Genomic DNA, 18,436 nt, shown 5'->3' with positions numbered 1-18,436 from the left:
ACACACACATATACCACTACCATCACCACCACCACTTTATCCAGCACATTATTAGCAGCAAAGAGGAAATCTATGATAACCTGCTAAGAAAGAGTGATAGGCCTTATTTCACCACAATGAAGGCATCCAAGTTTTTCTGCCTTGGAAACTGGAAGCATATAAGTCAGAATTCTTAGTTGTAAGCAAAAATAAGACAAAATAAGCATAAAAGAAATTTATGTATTAGAAGGCCAATTATTGGGTAGCTCTTATAATCTCTAGGCTGCCCAGAGTTTGGAAACTCCATCCCAAATCCTGCTGCAAAACTGTCCCACGGATTGGCCATTACCACCCCGCTGGGCACAGACACTGCTGCCTGCTGTGCTGACACTCCCAACACTGGGCACATATGCTGTACTGGGTCGTACTGGATTCCACAGCCCTGCTGCCCTGGAAACAGGCTGTGGCTGCCGCCCACACACCACTCTCCCTGGAAGGATTCTGCTGTTCCCCTTTATCGTGTGACTAGCTTCTGATTCATATTATGGTGCAGAGGCATCTGACTGGCAGGTGCTATGACATGTACCCATGTCCTAGCTGCAAGGGAGACCGGAGCATTTTAAATTTTCACTTACAAAGTGGGCCATGGGCTCTATCTTACAAGGCAGAGGACTCTTCAAGGGGTTCAATGCTGAGAAATCGAATAGAATGATGTATTGACCAAGAGCACCACGGTAGAGAAAAAGAGAACCCAAAATGTTTTTTCTGTCCTAGTTTTCTTTTCTGAAACAGGGGACTAAAAAAACCAAAGAAGTCAATGATGGATGTGACAGACCATTTCCGAAAACTCAACAGCTTCATTTTCGGCCAAGAGTAAATGAATATTTTACCCGAAGGAAACAAACCTTCATAGAGGTTAAAGTGTAGGATTGCAAACTGGTGTAGGAGAAAATAGATGCCCGGTTAGTTTCCAGTTAGCCAGGCCCAGTGAGGTGCCCTTTGGGTACCAAAGCTGAAGTTCCAGCAAAATCATCCAAGGTGGTCATCCTCCTCCTGGGCAGCCCTCCGACCCTCCACCTTGAAACGAAAGAGTCAGGGTAGATCTTGGGTCTTCCTCCACCTTCCCTCTCTTGTGAATAACGTGTTTGACAGGTGAAATCCTAAGACATGATAAATGTTGTCATTATTTAACGTTGATAAAACATACCATTCTGGTCCCTAAAATCCTCAGTACCACGATTACTCCTAGTTCATGAACTATGAAAATAACTATGGGAAACCTATTCCTAATTAATCTTTCCACCTAGGGCCTAGATAAAGAATCCCAGGGGTGAAAATAATGAGATCTATAGAAGTATCAACGCTTCAGCAAAAATGTTGCTCTTGACTTTTCCTACAAAATTAACATTGGCTTTTAACTATAGTGGCTTGTGGTGACATCTAGTGGCTAATGGGCATATTTTGAAATCCCCAATTTGATCCATTTCATCAATTTTCCTTTTTTTTTCATAAATACAATCATAATCTTTTCACTTATGGATTCTGGCCCATTTAAAGAAGAAAGTAAATATGTAAAATCTCCCTTTCTCATCACAAAGATAGAAATGCTTAGAAGAGCGATCTGTAGTTAAGAAAGGCCACCTTTTTGAAATTCTGCTTCAGTGCTCTTCAGATATCAGCTACCAGTCACAGATAGTTAAAAAGAGAGAAAATAAAATCATGCAAGCTCAGAAGGAATGCATGCACTGTAATCCATTAACCCCCCAAAAGTATAGGAATACGAGGCAGAATTATTAAAGATAAAATTACTGGCCTGGAGGTCACAGATTGATAGTCCTGACTCTGCCACTAACTAGCTATTGTGACCTTGAGCAAACTGTAACTTCTCTGTGCCTCGATTCCATAGTTGGCGACCTAAGGTTAGAATTGAGATGACTTTCAGGACACTTCCAATGTGAGACTCTGCAAATCGCTGTCAGTCACATGGTCTTTCTCACCTAGGCCCTGTTCCTAACACCACGGAATATTGACATGCTCTGTTCTGACTCAGGACTAAAAATTTAATATATCAGTGCTCTGGCACATGAATTTTCTTTTAGGTCCCAAATTTATAATATGTCTCTGAGATTTAATTCACTTATAATCTCAATCTGTTTCATAATTATATTAGCTATTGAATAAAGCAATATGAGCTTTGGATGTTTCCTCAACTCATTTCACTAAAAGGAAAAAGGACCCATTAGCATCCTTCACTCAATATTTAATAAACAGATCTTTTCTCACTTGATCCATGAAATTCATAATTTTGTGGAACTCCATCAAGTCTTCTCATACTCTTCCAGTTTCTACATTTGAAAAGCCCTAGTCCTTTTTGTTTGAACTCATTTTATAGCTATTGACCTCCTCCACCATTTTTCTGATCTTCACTTTCCTGTTATTTTAGTTTAAAAATATAAAATTTGCATCTTTTAAAAAAATTTGTTACTGAACATTTCGAGCATGGAGAAAATTATACATAATAATATGTCAAAGACTCATGGATCCACCACTTTTTTTTGTACATCATTACATTTCGCCATATTTGACTTGGTAAAAGTAGCCCACTGCATGGACAATGGTGACCCTGTGTATATATCCCAATTCCTAACTCTATCGAAAATCACTCTCTAGGGGCCAGCCCGGTGGTGCAGCGGTTAAGGTCTCAAACTCCACTTTGGTAGCCTGGGGTTCACCGGTTCAGATCCCGGGTGAGGACCTATGCACCGCTTGTTAAGCCATGCAGGGGTAGGTGTCCCACATATAAAGTAGAAGAAGATGGGCATGGATGCTAGCTCAGGGCCAGTCTTCCTCAGCAAAAAGAGGAGGATTGGAGGCCAATATTAGCTCAGGGCTAATCTTCCTCAAAAAAAAAAGAAAAAGAAAATCACTCTGTAGATTTAGGGTTTTATAATCTACCTGCGTATCTTTATATTTTTATTACATATAACTATAAATAATATGTGTATAGGTTTGTGTGTTTTTAAACATTATATAAATTTTATATACAAGTATATATCCTTTTGCAATCTGTACAGAAGTGCTAACTTTAACTTACTAAAATTTACCAAACTTTTCCTTTAAGGTTTATTCCTTTATCTTTTTCTTTAAGGATCTTTCTCTAGCTCAGGCTCATAAAAATATTCTCCATTAGTTTTTTTTTAAAGTTTTAACATTTATGTCTTTAGCCCATATTTTTGTGTGTTATGTGAGGTTGGGGTCTAAATTTATGGATTTTTTAATGCGTATAATCAATTATCTCAGCACTATTTATTGAGTAATCTACATTGTCTGCTGATTTCCATCTCTGTCATTTTATTTTTCAATATGAGTACGACTGTTCTGTGCCAGTTAATTTTTCTATTTGTCTTTCTTTGTTCAGATACCACGCTATTTTAATTTCTGTAATTTTAGAGTAAATCTAGATATGTTCTCTTGACCTTTATAAAAAGTGCCTTTGCTATTTTTGACCTTTCCTTTTAGATATGAATTATAGCAAGAGGTTGTCAAATTCAAAGAAAAGAGCTGCAATGTAAATTTTTTTGCAATTATAAGGAATATAGAGGTTAATAAGGGCAGAGTTAATATGTTTACAATATTCTCCTCCGTGAACATAATATAGTTCTTCATTTATTTAGGTCCTCTATTTGTTTTGTGAAAAACACTAAATTTTCTCTAGCTATTCTTTCATATCTCCTGTTAGATTTATTCTGAAGTTCTACGTAATTTTTGTCACTATATAGTTTTCTCATTGTTGAAACTATGTAAAGAAAAGCTCTTTATTTTTACATGTTAATCTTGTATTTCAACAACCTTATTAAACTTTCTTTGATGTCAAATAATTTGCTTGTATCATTCCTTGGATTTTATAAGGAGAAAATTAAACCCTATGATAATTGCAGTTATTTTGGCTCTTCACTGCTAATAGTTATACTTATTTTTAATTTCTGCATTCCAGCAAAACGTTATAGAAATAATGATAGTAACATCACAGGATAATGCTTTAAAGGTTTTACACTTAATACAACATTTGCTGTAAGTTTTTGGTAAGAAACTCTTCACAGGATTAAGGAAATTCTCTATTGTTATTTTTTCAGGAGTTTTATTATAAGTGAGCATTGCATATTTTTTATCAAATGCTTTTTCTAAACTTATTGAGATGATGACAGGATTTTTATCTATTATTGGGGTGAAATACGCTAATAGAGTTCATAATGGTAAAACGCTGCATTCTGAAACAAACTCAATTTAGTCCTAACGTATTCTTTTACACAATATTAGATTGAATTTGCTACTATCTTAGGAATTTTGCTTATAAATTCATAAGAAAGATGAGCTTGCAATTGTCCTTTCTGGTGTTGTCTTTCTCTGGGTTTGGTATAGAGGTTTTACTAGCCTCATGAAATGTGTTTACAAGGGTGCTGATTCTCTAGTCGTTAGAAAAGTTTACGTGGTATTGGGATTATCTGTTGCTGGCGTATTTGGTCAAATTTACTTGTAATCTTATCTGGGGCTGGATTTGCACGTTTGTGAGTGTAAGTGAAGGCGGAGGGGAGGAGAGATGTATGTCCATGCACGGGAAGATGAAGATTTTCAACCTTTCACTCAATTCCCTTAATATAGATTTATTCAAATTTTTTATTCACTTCTCAGTCAGCAAGGTAATTTACATTTTGATAGAAACTTCACCATTTATTTCCTGCATTCATAGTCCTCTCCTATGATAGTGCTAAACACCTATTGGATCTGTAGACCTGTGGCCATGACCTTTTTCCATCCCTAATATTGTTTTAGGACATCTCCCTTTTTTGTTCCTCCATCAGAGACTTCCTTGTTAACTTTACACAGAAATGGACAAATTTGTTTCTTTTTTTTAAAGACTGGCACGTGAGCTAACAACTGTTGCCAATCTTTTTTTTCCTGCTTTTTCTCCCCAAATCCCCCCAGCACATAGTTGTATATCTTAGTTGCAGGTCCTTCTAGTTGTGGCATGTGGGACGCCGCCTCAACATGGCCTGACAAGCAGTGCCATGTCCATGCCCAGGATCCGAACCGGTGAAACCCTGGGCCACCAAAGCAGAGCTCGAACTTAAACACTCGGCCACGGGGCCAGCCCCCAAATTTGTTTCTTAATCATTTCTATGTTCCCTTTCTATTAAATTAGAATTACAGTTGTTTTTTATTCATTAATGTTTGTTTTCAGTTACTCTATTCCTTTCCTTTGGTTTGTGTGGGTTCTCCTTACTGTTATTTCTCTAACTTGTATTGATCACTTAGCTCATTATTTTACAGTCTTTCTTCTTTTTAAAAAATAAGCATTTAATGCTTAAAATTTCTCTTAAGAATCACTTAAATTTTATCCCACAAACTTTGACACATAACATTTTTATCTTTTGTTTACATTTTCCAGTTTCCATTTTGATTTGTTGTGTGCTTTTTATTGATTTATTTTGTTTTCGTTTCCAAATGCATGAGGAATTTTTAGGTATCCTTTAAAGATTGAATTCCAATTTATTTTTATTTTATTGTGGTAAAAACATTTGACATGGGAGGTACCCTCTTAACAGATTTTTGAGTGTAAAAAAAACAGTATTGTTAACTATAAGCACAGAGCAGATCTCCAGAACTTATTCATCCTGCATAACTGAAACTTTACACATGCTGATTAGCAGCTCCCATTTTCCCCATCCCTCAGCCCCTGCCAACCACCATTCTCCTCTCTGCTCCTATGAGTCTGACTATATTAGATACCCTGCATAAGTGGAATCCTACAGTATTTGTCCTTCTGTGACTGGCTCATTTCGCTTAGCGTAATGTCCACAAGTTTCATTCATGTTGTGTAATATTGCAGGACTTCCTTGTTTTTTAAAGTTGAATAATATTCCGTTGTATGCATACAACACATTTTCTTTATTCATTCATCCATTGATGGACACTTACGTTATTTCCACATTTTGACTATTGTGAATAATGCTACGATGAACGTAGGAGTGTAGATATCTCTTCGCGATCCTGATTTCAACTCTTTTGGAATAATATCCAGAAGTGAGACTGTAGGATCATATGGTAGTTCTCTTTTTACTATTTTGAGGAACCACCGTACTGTTTCCTATATGCATTTCTACCAACAGAGTACAAGGGTTCTAGTTTCTCCACATCCTCACCAACACTTGTCTTTTGTTTTTTTGACAACAGCCATTCTAACAGGTTTGAGGTGATATTTCATTGTGGTTTTGATGGGCATTTCCCTGATATTGACACTGAATATCTTTTCACATACCTGTTGGCCATTTGTATGTCTTCTTTGGAGAAATATCTATTCAAGTCTTTAGACCATTTCATAATTGGGTTATCGGTTTTTTTGCTGTTGAGTTGTAGGAGTTCCTTATATCTTTTGGAAATTAACCCCTTATCAGGTTTGCAAATGTTTTCACCCATTCCGTAAGTTGCCTTTTCTGTTGATTGTTTCCTTTACTGTGCAGAAGCTTTTTAGTTCGATGTGGTGCCACTTGTCTATTTTTGCTTTTATTGAATGTGCTTTTGACATCATATCCATATTTAATTGAATTTCAGCCAGAGGACAAATGATAGCAATTCTCTGATATTTGTCCCACTTGTTTGGGAAATCTTAGGATGGTACATTTCTATTTTTTATTCATTCATACTGAATTTTATATATGTCTTGTAGATCAAGTTGTTAATTTTACTATTCAATTTTGTAAATCCTTACTTAATTTTTAATTGTTTGATGTACAGTTCCAGAAAAGGGTAATTAAAATTTCCCATTGTTACTCCTGGATTTGTCCACTTCTCAAGATTCTTTCAAGAATCTTAAAGATTCTTTTAATTGTTGTTATTAAGTACCTGAAAGTTTTGGATTGTGATATCTTCCTGGTGAATTTTTATTTTTATCATTACGCAATGGCATTTAGATGTCTAATAATGGTCTTTGCTCTCAAGTCTGTTACATCTAATACCAATCTAGTGTTAATTGCTTTTATATTTAGCTAAAATTTGTCTGACATCTTTTTTCAGCATTTTACTTTCAAATTTTACTAGGTTGAAATTTCTTGAGGTTAGTAAATCGGGTTTTTTTCACTACTTATTGAGTACTAGGCAATTAATAAATATTTTTTAACTTAATAGAGAAATATATTTCAACCTGTCCTTCTGTTTTAGGTGGATCTCTTGTAAGTAGCATATGTCTGGAAATTGTTATCATTGTTCTTGTGCTAAGTTGTTTTAATTCAGTCAGACCACCTCATTCTGAAAACTGAAATGTTTAATTAATGCTTAATTTTATTGTGACTTCTGATATATTTGGATTAAATTCATCCTTTTTATTTTAAGCTTTATATTTGTCCTTTTATGCTTCTTCCTATTTCTTATCTTGGATTGGTAGGGTTTTTTTTTTTTTCATTTTTTTATCTACTGGTTAGAAAAATATATACTCTTTCTAACCTCTTTCAGTTATTATCCGTAAAACCTTGGCATGAATACCCAACTGACAAAAGTATAAGGTTTATTTTAAAAATATCTACTTTCTTCCCGTTACAAGAATGCAGGAACATTTTAACTCTGATCGAGCCCCTCCCAACCTACTTGTTATTCTTGGCAGCATTTAAGTTCTGCTTTGTTTTTTACCACTCAAATTATTATTGGGGCCTGCCCTGTGGTGTAGTGGTTAAGTTCATGCACTCCGCTTCGGCAGCCCAGGTTTCGCAGGTTCGGATCCCAGGTACAGACCCAGCACTGCTCATCAAGCCATGCTGTGGTGGCATCCCACATAAAACAGAGGAAGATTGGCACAGATATTGGCTCAGCAACAATCTTCCTCAAGCAAAAAGGGGAAGATTGGCAATAGATGTTATCTCAGGGCCAATCTTCCTCACACACGCAAAAAAAGAAATTATTATCATTGTTCATACAGTCAACACTTGAGTAGATGAATCTCCACATGTTTACCAATTTCTTTGTTTATCATTTCTTTTTGAATTTCAATCTTCATCTAATTTCTTTTTTCTTAAGTGTATCTACTTGAACTATTTCATTAAGAATCGAATAGTCACAGATTTTGCAGTCTTTGTTTAAAAACCTGTCTAACACTTTAACTGCACATAGAATGTACAGCTATTTTCTCTTAATGCTTAAAGAAAATTTTCCATTATATTATTGTTTCTATGCTTGCTACTGAGATATCTGCAATTATTCTTTCAAAGATAATCTGTCATTTATATGCAGTTATTATATCTAGAAAAGAGTAAGCTTTTTTCTCTTCCTTGATATTCTACAGTTTTATGCCAAAGTTGTCACAAATATAGATTAAAGTCATAATAAAACATGCAAAATGCAATCAAAAGTAGAGATTGTGTTTTATCTATGTAATTCCACTTCCTTGTGTAGTACCTGATTTTGCTAAATAAAGTTAGAGTTATCTGGAAAGATTTTCTCTCTTTAAGCACTTTGTAGGATACCCTGCAGTTCATAAAAAAAATTATAAACATAATCCTTCTTAGAAATTACTGAACCTCAGCTCTTAGCAACTATGTCTATAAAAAACTTTCATTTAGTGTAAAAATAAATTTTTTTCAAAAAATAAATTTTTTAAGATCTAAAAATTCAAATCATAATTCTCTCGTCTAGCAATTATGTCAGTCAACAAATTCGAGTGTGCCAAAAAAATCATTTTTCTAAAGTAAACTTACTGTCTATATCAGTAGGTTCAGACTAACTATGAAATAAACCAATGAGACTTTTTACCACAATATAACTTAGGCCAAGTACTTCCTGGAGGACAAGGGCATCTTGCTCTTTTCGATGGTACTCAGCAAAAACTAGGGCACATTTCTATCATCCTTAACCCTCTATCCCTTCCAGGATTGGCCTGGGGCAGGAAGGCACAGCCCGGCTCAGGAACTGACTCTGGCTCTTCAGGACAGAAGGTTCTTGCTGCTACTGAAACTTTCATCTCCTTCTCTGTTACTGAGAAGCTTTAGTTAATCTGAGGATGGAAGTAGCAGAATTTCTACTTGTGCTCAACATCTATATTTTAAACTCTGATTTAAGCATTTGAACTTCAAAGGCCAGGGATGGTATTTTCTTGTGGCCGGTTTTTCTCTGCATGTGTTGTGTACCATCCTTCTCCAAAGCAAAGAATGCTGCAGGCCTGCTGCGCAAATGTTTGAGACAGGTTGGGGGCAGAATATGGAAGGGTAAAGAAATTTCCAAAGAAATGAGGTGACTTGGGCCTACTTTATCTACACAGAAGAGACAAGTCTTAGAAGCCAACAAAAGTTGACTTTAAACATGAGTAAAGATAATAGCTTGAAATTATGAATATGCTACCATTTTCTACCTTATAAAAAGACAATTTCATATGGCTCAACCTGATATAAGTGTACACATGTTATAATCACTCAGTTCATCAGCTTACCATATTCTCTCTTTAACAGGGAAATCAGGGACCATTCTGAATCTATATAATCTTTATAATCCACATTTCTGTGTAGAGGAGGAATATAATTCCCTTCATAACACCAACCTAAGAGATTCCCCATCATCAGTGAATTTTTCTGATGTAAAAGCCATTGGACAGCTTGGGAAGATCTAGGTGACACAGTGTGCTTTGGTGTGAAAGAGTTTGCGCACTGGAGCCAGACGGCCTGGTTTCTAGCCCAGGATCCGCTATTTGCTGGCTGTGTGACCTTTCTGTGCCTGAGGGTTTTTTTGTTTATCTATGAAGAAGGGATAATAATAGCATACATCTCACAGGGTTTTTATGAGGACTAAATGAGTTAATGTTTGACGGGCTTGGCAGAACAGTGCTCCGCACATTCTGTGCTATGTGAGTGTTGTTATTATTACTAGATGTAACGGGTTGGATTATGCGCCTCAAAGATTCATATGTTGACGTCCTAACCCCCAGTATCTCAGAATGGGGTCTTATTTGGAAATGGGGTTGTTGCAGATGCAATGTCATACTGGAGAAGGACGGGGACAAAAGGGGACATTTGGACACAGAGCCAGACATGCTCTCGGGGGACACCCTGTGAGGATGAAGGCAGAGATTGCAATGACGCTTCTAGAAGACAAGGGGTGGCAAAGATTGCCAGCAAACCACCAGAAGGCAGGGGAAAATTGTGGGACAGATTCGCTCTCACAGCCCTCAGAAGGAACCAAGCCTGCCGACATCTAGATCTTGGATTTCCACCCTCCAGAGCTGTGAAACTATACATTTCTGTGTTTAAGCCCCCAGTTTGTGGTACCATGTTACAGCAGCCCTGGCAAATTAATACATTAGGTATATGACCAGGGAGTCTAAAAATAAATCTACTTTCTCTTTTAAAAGACACCCACGTTCCTTGAAAGACAGTGCAGTTTGACAGACAGTAGCCTCCCCAAGTATTGACCACAGCTGGAGGGAAGACTGGCCTTGTTCCACATGGACAACAACTTGCAGACAGCGATATGACACTGGCAGCCCGTGAATTTTCCATACTTGCTAAGCAGGCTTTCTGCACTCACACATAGGGCCAGGATAGGCTTCAGAATGCTGTGTGTTATGTGTCCTTCCAACTCAGAAAAATACCTGTGCCGACACGTCCAAGATCAAGATCAACTACAACCCAAGTTTGACTGAACATTATCCTAAGAAAGATTTCTTTCCTCATTGAAAAATCAAGTGGAGGGATTATCATAATATTCAACCAAACATTTTCATCTAAACGATTTGGACATTTCAGGTGAAATGTCTTGGTGTCTAATTTGTTTGTTTCATTCCTTCCTCTCTCTCCATGTACAGCTCTTGCCATTTTTCATTCTATATCTAGACAGAATTTAGCCTTTAATTTTAAGATTCACTTCTGAAACAACAATGTGAATCTCGCCATCCCGAGGAGTCTGTCAGATTTTTCAAACATGCTTTGCTCTTTGAAAAATATATATGTTCCCCATAGTCACTAACTCAGAATTCACTGAAGAATAATTTATTGTGAAATAGACAGAAAAGACGAGTCCATGGGGACATAAAGTAGACTAGGGCTTGACAGGGGCTGTGGAGAGACCACATGTGGGCGCAAGGGATCTTTTGGGAGTGACTGGAAATGATCTAAAATTAGATTGTGGTGACAGTTGCATAACTGTACATATTTACTCACACCACTGAATTTTACAATCAAAATGAGTGAATTTTATGGTATGTAAATTATTCCTCAATAAAGCTGTTAAAACTAATAATAACTTGATCATTTTTAATAAAAATTTACCTCCGTACCATTTGCATTTTCATAGGCAGCTGTAGAAGCTGAAAAACGAATGGAGAAGCTTAAGGTTATAAAAAAAAAGCTGTTGCCACAGGACAGCTGATTAACATCTTTAATATCCATCCCATTTTCCTTCTATTACCAAAAGGATCTCTGGCCATCCTCGCTGGGAAAACATTCTTAGTGTGTGATTATGTGTTACTTTATGCCGTTTTATCTTCATCTAAGGCATGCAGGTTGATCCCACGGCAGACTGGTTGCCTAATATTTATACAGCTCCCACTATATTTTACGTTCAAGATACTGCCATTTGAGAAAGGGTTATTTACCGTGACAAATCTTAAACGAGAAACGAAACAAAATTTAACCAGAAAAATGTTTCTGTGCCAGAGTCATATGTGCATTGCAAGAGGGAAAACAAACTTCCCTTTAAAGTGGTTTTAATTATTCAGTCTCTGACGTGATTTCAATATAACTCAACCCAAATGCAGCCTGATTCTTCTTTGCCACTTCCGATGAGTAGTGTAACAATACACTCCACCGTTTAAGGAAGAATCCTTTCCCTTTCCAGACCCTTTGAATTTCATACTCAAAGCAATCTGACTTCTCGTGAAAAATGAGTCACTGAACTGGGGCTTACATTAATTCCGTTTCCTACTTGTCTAAAAGCACGTTCAGGTCGTTTTTTGGAACAAACTTTTAAGGACCAGATCAACACCATCTAAAAGCCCAGGCTTCTGGGCTGCTGGCCACTCATACCTGACGTCTTTACCACCCCCCTAGAAAGCCATAAACTCTCCCATTATCTTTTCAGTGTTATCTTGTCTAGTTATTTCTTAATTGCTTTCTCTAGTCCACTGTTCCCTGACCTATGGATACTCACTCAGCACTCCTTTCTGCCCAGGAGTCTTGGCTATTCTTAATGGCAGAGACCATGACTTTACTCATCTTCAAATGTCCAACAGATGAAATTGTTAGATTCCACCCACTTTTCAAAAGCCATCCTAATCCTACCCCTTCCACGATAGATTTCTATCACCAACCAGACAGAATGTCTTACTCCTTTTATATCCTCTATATATTGTACATTTATTATGTTCTCATTTGTTATATAGAAATGCGATCAGTGTTCTTACTCCCCATTATACTGTAAGTTTGTGAAAATAAGAGGTAGGTTGTACTCCTATATAATCTCCATTCTGCCCCCAAACCCCAGTCTCACCCAATATTATTCTTAGAATTGGAAAGTGCTCAATAATATCAATTAAATCAAATGGTAATGGTTATGCCATCCTTAGCTTTAATTACAGCATCCACGTCTATCAATTCACATGGCAGAGACGATGAATAAACATGGCTTATCTAGTTTGTCTAAGGAGCAAGAAACATTTGTACTCAATGAAAAGAACTTCTCTGCGAAAATTCTGAAGGGAATACGTCTCTTTGTCAATATATCTACAAACTTCCCTGTCTCTCATGTTTTGCAAGTTTCCATCAGCATCTGGAATGATGGTTACATCGCTCTACCTTCTGATAGGCAAAGCAGGGTGGGGTAGTAGATAAGGCGTGTACTTTGCAGTCACACAGACTCAGTTCCAAACTATGTAGCTCAGTCAGATGACCAAAAGCAAAATAACAACCTCATATGGTTATTGTGAGGATTACATGGGAAAACAGTTTAAGACACTCTTTACAAGGTCTGGCATACTAAAGATACTAAAAAATCTTGAATTAAAGGCACCAATTCAAATAAACAAATATTTATGGAGTGCCTGCCAAAGGCCATGCACTAATTTGTTCTGGAGACCTAAAAATGAGCAAGACTGGCATAGGCCCTATTCTCAAGGAGCTTAGAGTCTCATGAAGGAGACAGACAATGGAACATGCAAATGTCGTGCCTTGTGACAAGTCCAGTAATGCAGAAATAAGTTCAGAGTGCTTTTAGGGTACAAATGAGGGCACCTGTGGAATTAGAACAGACTCTTTCACTTTTCTGATGTGTTCAAATTGCAGTGAAAACTCAGTACCTACAAACTATGGTCCTTATTAACAATAAAATCTAGTTGATAGTCTGGTGCTGGGGGCACAGTGCAAGGTGCCCAGTACCAATTAACTGCATTAGAGACCATCATGTCTTCCAGGGTGCGCCACATTCGAGAATCCACTAGCACAGTCCCCTGGAGAAACAGGAATCAGATCTACATGCAAATATCCGTCGTTTACATATGGAGAAGAGCCTCAAGATAAAGGCATAGTCAATACACGTGTCTTGTATTTGCATAGTTTCCTATTTTTGGAATAACTTAAAACTCAGTGTGAAGAGACAAAAGCTGATTAGCAGTTTCTGCCAAGCAGATGCCCTTGTTACACTCCTAAAGCCCGCTTTCTTTATGGTCTAAAATAGCACACTAATTTTAAAAGGCGAAATAATGAAAGCCATAGAGGGCGGTGGATGGAAACGTTTTCAAAGCTCACAGGCCAATTTCTCATGTAAGTGGCCCCTGGGGAGTGATGAGAAACTTGCGCTCCACTTGTTAAACAGGAACCCAGGTGGCTATTTCACACTTTGGGGCACTTATAGCAACCTTAGCAGACCAAGAATGTGAAGGGGGAAAAACAACGCGAGTTTAGGGAAATGAACTCTAGTGGCTTTACTGTTTAATATGAATGGCAGAAGGACCTTGAATTCGTTTCCAGGGGCCATGTCCTCCGTCTCTGAACAGGGTTGGCAAAGAGCTGCAGGAGGAGGGCACAGCATGTCTACACATTCCTTCCCCAGGCTGGCATCCTTTACACTCCTCCTAATCCTGCTCTGCTCTTCTCTGCACCCAGCAGAGGGGTGAGTATGCATGTTCTGACTTGTAGCCTAATTCTAACCATCTTGGACAAGCACAACCTGGAAAAACCTTTTATTTCCCTTAGTCTCCTTCAATTTCCAGTCAGCTCTACTTAACGTGATTTCAATTCTTGTCCATCCTTATAATCAAAATACTTTATTCAACTATGTCTTCCAAATAGTTGACAAATATACACAAGTTGCCATTATATTTCCATAAAATGTCACCCTTATAGCTCTTATGCACTCCCATCTCTGTCACCTGGATTCTTTGTAAAAGTGAGTATCCTCCCCAACCATGATTTGACCAAGAAGAGTAACTTAAGTCTTGCACGTCATCAACTGGAAACAAGAATGAAATTAAGGATCATGAATGAATGTATAGAACAAAAGGCTGAACGCTGTAAGAGAGATATCCTTGTAATGAGTGCCCTGGTTCTTGTTCAACAGTGAAGGATAGAACGGAAGAGCTCCGACTAAATGCACCAGGGTCTGCTCAGCGATGAACAGCTACTAAAAACAGCTGGAAGGCTGAAGTCCTAAAATAGATCTAATTAAGAGCCATGTGATATTGAGTCCCAATTTCCTCTTCTGAAAAACGAAGACAACAAGACTTACCTCTTAAGGTCGTTGAAATGATCGGGTGAAGTTCCAAGCTCACTGTGCCCACCGTAGGCCCTATATAAATGGTACTTGTTATTATTATTACTCTGATTAATAAACACTCCATAGAAACCGTGGTACATCTGTAAACACAGAATGCAACAGAACTCCTCATACGGACCTGACTGCCTAGAAGTCATGTGTGATGTAAGGGAAAACCCCTGAGCCACAAGTGGATCCATCTGGTCACTAGACACGGCTCTACACACATGGCTGTGAGACCTGGGCCATCTCTCTTTCAATTTTGTCATTTGAAAATTTAAGGAGTCGACCTAAATTGTAATACCCTGGAGAGCTCAGACTACCGTTCTCATGAATCCTCCAGATTAAGCAAGGCCCACCCACAGTGTCTGAGCGATCCGATGTCTTGGGTCTGACCTCATACTCAACTTTAGGTGGAAGCATAACTAGATAATATACTGGAGCTTTGTGGGGAGAAGGGTGGCTAAAGCACACAAGATGTCTCACCAGAGAATGACTAACTAGAACGCTTGAACTCCTAAACTTCTTCAGACCACATCCTCCTGGGCAACTCTACTAGACCCCCAAATTCATTTATTTCTGTTGAGAGGAAGAAGCTGCTGTACCAATTGATAAAGAGCCTATCTCTTAGGAGCTCGGAGCACTTGACAGATACTATCACATTAAAACTGTTAGTTGTTAGAGGGCAGCTAGTAGGAAAAATCATTCTACTGATAAGGAATCTGAAACTCGGAAAGTCAAGTGACTGTCTCTTGGGCACCAAGTGAGTCGAAAGCAATGTGACTCTCCAAATTCTATTTACTCTTCAGGCTTCTTAATTAGGTCAATTGCAACTGTCCAGGCAACTTTGACATCCTCGGTTATGGATCTCCCACCTGGTGGCCCCTGCTGTGCTTCTCCCTGAGACCCCGACCCTGGCTCTGCCCCCTCCCACCACCACCTCCCCACTCCCACCACGTGAAATTCATCACTGCCCTTCACGCGACCAGGAGCACATCATTATCAGCTCCACTATCATCACCTCTGCACTCAGCATCTCCATGGTCAAATGCCCTCTTCACATTTTATGCAATTATAATGTTAGGAGGATAATTTAAATACCTTCCCTCTAAACCTCATTATAGAGAGAGAATTTTCCCCAGCCCAAATTGAAACGTACACAAAATTTGCCTTCCGGTATCTACCCCCTGACCTTTTATGTTTCCTTCCCGCAAGACCTGACAAATAATTTGTGGGGCCCAGGGCAAAATGACAATGACAGCCCCCTTGTTAAAAAGCTATTAAGAATTTTAAAACAGGGACAACAAAGCATGAAACCAAGCTCTGGGCCCTGGGTAACTGTGGGACATGTCACGTGATCATGAAGCTAGTCCTGTCTGCCAGTGTCTCATCCTCTTGAGTTCTAAATGCCTCTGAAGATGTACACTCTGGTATCTTCAGCAAGCCTGAAATATTTTCCCTCTCCCCACAGCATCCTCCAGTGCTGTTTCGTCAATCCCTCGTCTCTACAGCTTTACCTTGTGCACCACTGACACTTGCTGTTTTCCTGCCTCAACCCGTCAGAGACCAAGCTATGAGCTAGTTAATTCACTAAATTAACTGTGCCCTGTGTTACCTAGAAAGTAGTCCTTGCATTTCCATTTCAAAGATGGCCTCCAACATCCCAGCTGCATTTTTATTGACTAGTCCATCACTAATTGGCCCTGGGGAAATCCTGCGTGTGTGGACAGTGTGAATCTCAGTATCTTTCGAGTAACCTCGCATGTGGTCCACCTAAGAAGAGGACTTGACCCAAAGAAAGTCTCCTCAGTCAAGGAATTGGTTTCTTTTCTCCAGGATGATAGACAAAACATTTAATTTCTCACTATCTAGAACCAGTAAGACATCTGCAGACTAAGAGGAGCTCTGCCAATTAGCAGAGGCCACAGCCTGAATCAATAAACCGCAGCCTAAAAATAAAGCCACATGGTCCCTCTGGAACACTGCTTGACTTAAAACAGACCTAAGTGGAATATTCCTTAATGACCATTGTTTCATAAGACTTTTTTTGACCCTTTTTTTCTCAGGCATATTTGATTCTCCAGGGTATTTCTAGGCATTGCAATTTAGCAATTTAAATCTGTTTCTAATCTACAGATAGCATCGTTCGTCCTCCCAAACAACCCTGAGCCTTGGCAGAAAGTAAAAATAAAATGTTTTATTAAATAAATAAAAATAAAATAAATATACCATTAAGCATATTATTGTTTACATTTTCAGCTACAACTAGTGTTTTGAACTGAGAAAGTTATTTAGAAAAGTTTGAGTGCTTTTCTTTTGTCACCTAATTCAAATGCCTTTTGCTTTATGTCATGTTCTAGAAATATTGGGCACCGACTGAATTTCAGAAATTTAAACTAGAGAATTCATTAAAGGAATTCCTATGAATGTTTTTGTAAAGTAAATCATTATTTTCAATGTGAATACTCATCCCCTCATGTTTATTTTTTGTCAGATATTTTATTATATTCCAGTAGCAGGTGGCATCTGCCTACTGCATCATTTGAGACAGATAAATTAGATTTAGAAGCATTCCATGCCATTTATTCAGCTCAATAGAAACCATGTTAAAAGCACTTAAGTGGCAAGACCATGTTGTCAATATGAAATTAATTAATTACAATGAATATAATGCAGCAAGCATGGGGCCGAATTTGTGTCATTGCAACATCTGTGTCACATAATATATCCACACGTGTGCCTGAAATCTTTAGCTATTACACAAATGGAAATGAGAATATAAGATATAATTCTTTGGTTTTCAACCAGAAGGAAATCAAAAAGGGGCTAAGAGAGCTTATAGGAAAAGGAGCACCGGAGTGGTGGGTTAGGAGGTCTCAGTGTGTCACAACTAGCTGTGTGATTTGGGGCAATGTACGAGAGATCAGTGTCTTTGTCAATAAAATGAAAACTTTGAACTAGACTATCTCCAAATTTCCTCTAAACCCCAAATTTCTGTGATAGACCTTCTGCTTTAAAATGAGCTTGGAGAAGCAGCTTCTGATACCAGCTCTTCAACGTCCTATAATGACAACCAAGACGTAAATATAGAAGTCTTATAAAGTCTTATAAAAATCTCTTCACAAAGCTGTTCAGCAACAATATTGAGAAAACAATCTGTTAATATAAATTTCACATTTCTATTTACCCTCTGTCTACTCACTTAGCAAAGAAGACGGGATAACTATCTACTAACCCAGGGGAAAAAAAAAAAAACCAAAATGCCATTTTTCCTAAATGACTATATTTGAAATTTTTCAATAAGGTTAAACAAGTTTCATGTTTTATTAAATATTATTCTCTGTAGTCTTTGAAAATGTGTTTAGGAAAAATGGATGCTTGTGATTGACGTCCACAAAGTTTTCCTTTTCAAACTACACTCATACGTCTCGTGTCTCGGTCCTCCTCACCTGCTTCCCATTCTGCCCCCATCCTTGGCTTCATCTACAAAAGTCACCTGGTAACATCTATTGGTCTCAAGTCCTACCTTCAGAATGCCCTACACGATTCTAGGCCCCCAGGATTCTACCTTTTATAATGGCAATTTCTTTTCACTTTCCTTTGGGCCAATTTATTTTCCCCTTCTGTAAAAATGTCTAAAGGACACATTTTCTATAGCTGAAAAAAAAATATTTACTCG

General features: G+C 38.0%; 1 long non-coding RNA gene across 1 annotated transcript in view; it reads right to left on the bottom strand.

The window, feature by feature from the left end:
• Nucleotides 1-15,315, bottom strand: part of LOC139042578 (uncharacterized) — a 34,835-nt gene extending 19,520 nt beyond the window's left edge. Inside the window, exon 1 of the long non-coding RNA XR_011499478.1 lies at nucleotides 14,731-15,315. This is a non-coding gene — a long non-coding RNA (uncharacterized lncRNA). The remainder of the gene's footprint in view (nucleotides 1-14,730) is intronic.
• Nucleotides 15,316-18,436: the final 3,121 nt, after the last annotated feature.

This window comes from Equus asinus, chromosome 30, assembly GCF_041296235.1.
Source record: "Equus asinus isolate D_3611 breed Donkey chromosome 30, EquAss-T2T_v2, whole genome shotgun sequence".
In the NCBI taxonomy this organism is placed as follows: domain Eukaryota; kingdom Metazoa; phylum Chordata; class Mammalia; order Perissodactyla; family Equidae; genus Equus; species Equus asinus.
This window is presented reverse-complemented; position numbering and strand designations above follow the sequence as displayed.